The sequence below is a fragment of the Apodemus sylvaticus genome, chromosome 23, assembly GCF_947179515.1.
Source record: "Apodemus sylvaticus chromosome 23, mApoSyl1.1, whole genome shotgun sequence".
NCBI classification, from domain to species: domain Eukaryota; kingdom Metazoa; phylum Chordata; class Mammalia; order Rodentia; family Muridae; genus Apodemus; species Apodemus sylvaticus.
In genome coordinates this window covers 4,638,553-4,645,192 of record NC_067494.1, presented here as the reverse complement: position 1 = coordinate 4,645,192, position 6,640 = coordinate 4,638,553, and the positions used below count along the sequence as shown (strand labels likewise).

Below are 6,640 nucleotides of genomic sequence, written 5' to 3'. Positions count from 1 at the left end.
CACCTATGGCCACTTGATCCTCGACAAAGAGGCTGAAAACATCCAATGGAATAACGATAGCCTTTTCAACAAATGGTGCTGAGTCAACTGGAGGTCAGCATGCAGAAGAATGCAAATTGATCCATCCTTGTCTCCTTGTACTAAGCTCAAATCCAAATGGATTAAGGACCTCCACATAAAGCCAGACACTCTGAAGCTAATAGAAAAGAAACTGGGGAAGACCCTTGAGGACATCGGTACAGGGAGAAAGTTAATGAACAGAACACCAATAGCATGTGCTCTAAGATCAAGAATTGACAAATGGGACTTCATAAAATTACAAAGTTTCTGTAAGGCAAAGGACACCATCAAGAAGACAAATCGGCAACCAACAAATTGGGAAAAGATCTTCACCAATCCTACATCAGATAGAGGGCTAATATCCAATATATATAAAGAACTCAAGAAGTTAGACTCCAGAAAACCAAACAACCCTATTAAAAAATGGGGTACAGAGTTAAACAAAGAATTCTCACCTGAAGAACTTCGGATGGTGGAGAAGCATCTTAAAAAATTTTCACCTTCATTAGTCATTAGGGAAATGCAAATCAAAACAACCCTGAGATTTCACCTTACACCAGTCAGAATGGCTAAGATTAAAAATTCAGGAGACAGCAGGTATTGGAGAGGGTGTGGAGAAAGAGGAACACTCTTCCACTGCTGGTGGGGTTGCAAATTGGTACAACCACTCTGGAAATCAGTCTGGCAGTTCCTCTGAAAACTGGGCACCTCGCTTCCAGAAGATCCTGCTATACCACTCCTGGGCATGTACTCAGAGGATTCCCCACTATGTAATAAGGATACATGCTCTACTATGTTCATAGCAGCCCTATTTATAATTACCAGATGCTGGAAAGAACCCAGGTATCCCTCAACAGAAGAGTGGATGCAAAAAATGTGGTATATCTACACAATGGAGTACTATTCAGCCATTAGAAACAATGAATTCATGAAATTCTTAGGCAAATGGATGGAGCTAGAGAACATCATACTAAGTGAGGTAACCCAGACTCAAAAGGTGAATCATGATATGCACTCACTAATAAGTGGATATTAACCTAGAAAACTGGAATACCCAAAACATAATCCACACATCAAATGAGGTACAAGAAGAAAGGAGGAGTGTCCCCTTGTTCTGGAAAGACTCAGTGAAGCAATATTCAGCAAAACCAGAACGGGGAAGTGGGAAGGGGTGGGTGGGAGGACAGGGGAAGAGAAGGGGGCTTACGGGACTTTCGGGGAGTGGGGGGGGCTAGAAAAGGGGAAATCATTTGAAATGTAAATAAAAATGTAAATAAAAAAATCAAAATATAATAGGCATATAAATACATTTAGGATATAAAAAATGAGGAATATTGTTGAATATCTATAGTAGAAATTCTAAAGTAGAATTTCTATATAACAAGTCAACTTAAAATAATATGTTAAATGCAGGTCCTGTAAATCAACTATCCATACCTCTTGGAGCCATGAACCCTAGAAGAGAACCTACTACTATCAAGTTTCTAAATAAGTGTAATGCCTAAATGCATTCTAAATTATCATCCTTATATCCACAGATAAGTATAGTTCTCACATCTCATCAAAGATGCTTCTTTGCTCTTTTGCATTGAGTAAAGAAAGAAGCCAAACTGATCAAAACTGCAGAGAACAAATAACCGTGGGTTTCCCAGTTCCACTTGATACATCTACAACTAAACTCCTATACCTAAGAGTCAAGGAATGCTAACAAAGGAAGAATGATCATAAAAGTCTGAGAACTAGGGAGTCTACTGTAGGATTATATCTTCTGTGTATGACAAGAAAGCTATACTCAGGGAATCTCAACAGTATGGTGGCCTGAACAAGAGCTAAATAAGGACAACGCCAACTGACATGTCAATGTCAATGGGAGAAATCCCACAGGACCTCCCTACTCCTAGATGATCTCCAGGCAATTATGGCTTCCTAAGAGAGAGAGAGAATTATCCTTTCTTAGAGATGGTTACCCTAAACCAGAGGTCCTTAACCTGTGGGTTGTGACCCCCGTTGGGGATCACATATCAGATGCTCACATTACAATTCTCAACACCGGCAAAATTACAGTTATGAAGTAACAACAAAATAAGTTTATGGTTGGGGGGGGTCACCACAACCTGAGGAAATGTATTAAAGGGTCATAACATTAAGAAGGTTTAGAACTACTGTCCTAGGTTATCCAATCCCAAGTGATCAAACCTAAAAAAGATTTTGTATACATACATACATATATATATATATAAACACTAAGTAGACTTGACAAGTTATATTTATATTTTTATCTATTCATTTATACATGTGAAACAATAACAAAGAAAAAGAGACTGAATTTTAGAGGGGAGCATGGGGTACAGAAGTTGACAGAAAGGAAATGACATAAACACAATATGCAAATTTACAAAAAAAGATGCATACACAAGAATAATAATATGTAAACTATATCCCAGTTTAAAAATATTGGGCCTGTGGTTCACATTACCATTGCAAAATAAGAAGAAAATTCAGAAGGGATTTGAAAAAGTGGTAAAATAAAACAATATTGGTAAGTACTATTTTTTTGTCAAAGATGAGAGAAAATTAACTAGTTTGGGCTTATTGAGTCTGTATCTGAAATGAAATGGAGATAGAAATTTCATGAAACACACACATACACACACACACACACACACACACACACACACACACACACACATACACACACATTGCTATATGATATTGAGAAAGTGACAGCCCCAACTGAGGGAATTCGTCATGAATGACATACAGATTTTGCCAAAAATAACAGAGCCAAGTGAAATGACAGGTTCCATGGTTTCAACGCCAGTCTTTAAAAAGTAAGCATGTTAGGACAGGAAAAATGGTAGAATACTTGTACAAGCATCAGGCTCTGTGTTTACATCCTAGCATATATGTAAAAGTCATGGAGGGCAGTGTGAACCTGTAATCCTAACATTGGGGAGGCAGAGATAGGTATGTTCCAGAGCTCATTAACTCCAGATCCAAAAGTAAGATGAGGAGAGGCTGAGGAAGACACCAGACATTGACTTCTGATAGACCTATAGCTTCCATATACACCCACAAACTCATGCACACACAGGCACATATGGACCCATATAAATACCTTTATACAGATTAATATGTATATACTTCCTTGTGCACAAACACATACACCCACGTACTTTATAAATACATCAGAATACATCTTTAATAAAAGATATTTAATAAAATAAAAAATACCTTGTTACAGAAAAGTATCTAAGAGTTTCTTAGGGGAGATTAGCTTTTATTTCTATTTGAAAAAATATTTTAACAGAAACCATAACCTTTCAAATTAAGCAGATTCTGTAATTTATTGGATAGTTTAAAAGCAACCACATCAGAATTGATTTATTATCATGTAAATACATGTATATCATGTAAATAGTTTATTTACAGAATGTTGTCCATGGCAACTCCTCCTTCAGGAAATGGAATTAGACAAAGTAGTAATGTGATTTAATAACAAGACTTGGGCCAAGTGTGGTGGTGCACATGTTTAATCCCAGCACCCTGGAGGTTAATGGCGCTCTGATTTAGAGGCCAGATCAGTCAACAGAGGCAGGTCCAGGTCAGCTAGTCTGTGTCAAGGTTCCTCTGGTGAACCATTCCTTTGTAGAAAGTTAAAATCTGTACTAAAAGGTTATGATTCCTGGAATCTGTTTGATGTGGAAATAGAATCATGGTTGGAACTGACATTGACAATATAAGACCTGCTGACATAAGTGAGTGAACAAACTTTGCTATTATCAGTTAATGACCTGCATGCTTTTTCTTTACCCTGACTCATTCCTTACAGGTAGGATCAATCTTTTCAGCATTTGAGTTCTGGTTCAATGAGACAGAAAAGTAGCTTTGTAGTATCAGAATGTCATCCAACTGTGTATTTACTTTATTGTAAATAATGGTGAATAGTGGTTAAGAAACAGTTTTATATTCCTTTAAAAAGAGATTTATAAGCAAATATTGTTTAAAGATATACTTAAAATATTTAAATTAGAACTTGCTTTTGGTGATCTTGAATTAGTTCAAGATGAGCTAGGAAGGAGTAACTTTTATTCACACACACTGGTAAATAACTATAAAAGCAGACACCTGAGAAAAGAGTTTTGGAAGATTCTAGGCAGCAGAAAGAACAGGATGCACATCCCTCAGAGAAGGCAAACACAAGAAGAGCCCCAATTTTATCAGGTTGTGGCTTGGTGGAAATTTCGGGGGATATTTATTGGTACATTAATGATACACTGTATTGTTATTTATGCATATATTATCAGAATCAAACTTCATATTGGGAAAGCAAGGAAAAACTCACATTAGTATGTTACTTGGATATATGACAGTACACAAGAACCAAGGATACACACAACTTCCAGGAAATCTGGACCATCTTATCTACTTAATCTTGAGTATACCTTTTAACCTAAAACTCAAAGTCATTAAATCTACTTTCCTTTTTGCACCGTAAGTGTTGGGGGACCAAATACTGTGCTTTCTCGGTTGTGTTTTCCCACCAGAATCCTCCTGGTGCATGGAAAACAGTGAGGAAGGAACAACAAAGAGGTTCTCCCCATAGAGGCACTGCAGTTGTGGCTGCTGTATCACATGTTTGTCAGTAGGTGGCAGAGAAGAGAGAGGCTACATCTACCTCAGTAGTCTGATGTGTGAACTTCTGAATGATTAAAAAATGGGGTGCAGAGCTAAACAAAGAATTCTCAACTGAGGAATACTGGATGGCTGAGAAGCACCTAAACAAATGTTCAACATCCTTAATTATCAGGGAAATGCAAATCAAAACAACCCTGAGATTCCACCTCACACCAGTCAGAATGGCTAAGATCAAATACAGGGGACAGCAGATGCTGGATAGGATGTGGAGAAAGAGAAACACTCCTCCATTGCTGGTGGGATTGCAAGATGGTAAAATTACTCTGGAAATCAGTTTGGCGGTTCCTCAGAAAATTGGACATAGAACTAAGGACTCAGCTATACCATTCCTGGGCATATACCCAGAAGATGCTCCAACAAGTAATAAGGACACATGTTCCACTATGTTCATAGCAGACTTATTTATAATAGCCATAAGCTGGAAAGAACCCAGATGTCCAAGAGAGGAATGGATACAGAAAATGTGGTACATTTACACAATGGAGTACTACTCAGCTATTAAAAACAATAAATTCATGAAATTCTTAGGCAAATGGATGGAGCTATCATCCTGAGTGAGGTAACCCAATCACAAAAGAACACACATGGTATTCACTCGCTGATAAGTGGATATTAGCCCAAAAGTTCGGAATACCCAAGATACAATTCACAGACCACATGAAGCTCAAGAAGAAGGAAAACCAAAGTGTGGATACTTTGGTCCTTCTTAAAAGGGGAATCAAAATATCCATGGCTCACAGCCAACCAATGGACTAAGTATAGGGTTCCCAATGGAGGAGTTAGAGAAAAGACCCAAGGAACTGAAGAGGTTTGCAGCCCCATAGTAGGAAAAATAATATATATCAACCAGTACCCACAGAGCTCCTAGGGACTATATACCACCAACCAAAGAGTAGACATGGAGTGACCCATGGCTCCAGCTACACATGTAGCAGAGGATGGCCATTTCAGGCATCAATGAGAGGAGAGGTCATTGGTCCTATGAAGTCTCAAAGCCTCAGTGCAGGGGAATGCTAGGTCAGGAAAGCATGGGGGGGTGGAGGGTTAGTAAGGAAGGATGGGGGGATGGGATAGGGTTTTTTTTTAAGAGGGGTAACAAGGAAAGGGGATACCATTTGAAATGTTAATAAAAACATCTAATGAAAAATAAATAAATAAAAAGGAGTCTAATATTCCCTGAAAAAAAAAACAAACAAGCTTGAGACAACTACCAGTCCAGTACCTTGTAGGCCTGGAGGGCAGACCATGGCTAAGATAACCCCTGACCAGTGCCATAATGCATGAGCAGGCCATAGAACTCCTGAGACCACTCCTGAGATGACCCCCAGATACTCAGAGACTGCAAGCGCCACTAAGAGGAACACATAAGTGGTGGAAGAATGGAAGAGAAAGAGAAACAGAAGGGTGTGGACACAGTGAAGAGAGACAGAACTATAGATCTGAGGGTAGTGAGCACCAGCCTCATGTTAGTAGTTGGTGATGCCACCTGAGACCATGATGGGGACCTGGCTCGAACTTGTCACTGGGAGCCACATCTGGGTTCATGGACCTGTAGCAGCAGGGGTCTGTTACTATCAAAGTTCTGGACTGCTTTTTAGGGACATATTGATGTCTGAGAGCCATGCAGAACTGGCCCACTCTTCACCAGAGTATGTCGGAAGAGTTGACCCTGGGGGCATGAGTGCTGTTTCTAACTAGCTGCAGTACTGTGGATAGAAGTCCTTCATGTTGCAGGAGTTGCTGGTAACCTGCTCTGAGGATATCACTGTGGGAGAGCCTGCCGTGTCTTGTGTCTGCTGTGCAGTGGCATCAGCAAGGGAGAGATTTCCTCCCCTCCCTTTTGCCTCATCACTGGTGACAGGCAGGGAGTTGGCTCCATTAG

The 6,640-nt window shown here is 39.4% G+C and overlaps 1 pseudogene; it reads left to right on the top strand.

Annotated features, from left to right (window-relative positions):
- The first annotated feature begins 4,655 nt into the window (after positions 1-4,655).
- LOC127674250 (uncharacterized) lies at positions 4,656-4,755 on the top strand (annotated as a pseudogene).
- The last annotated feature ends 1,885 nt before the right edge of the window (positions 4,756-6,640 follow it).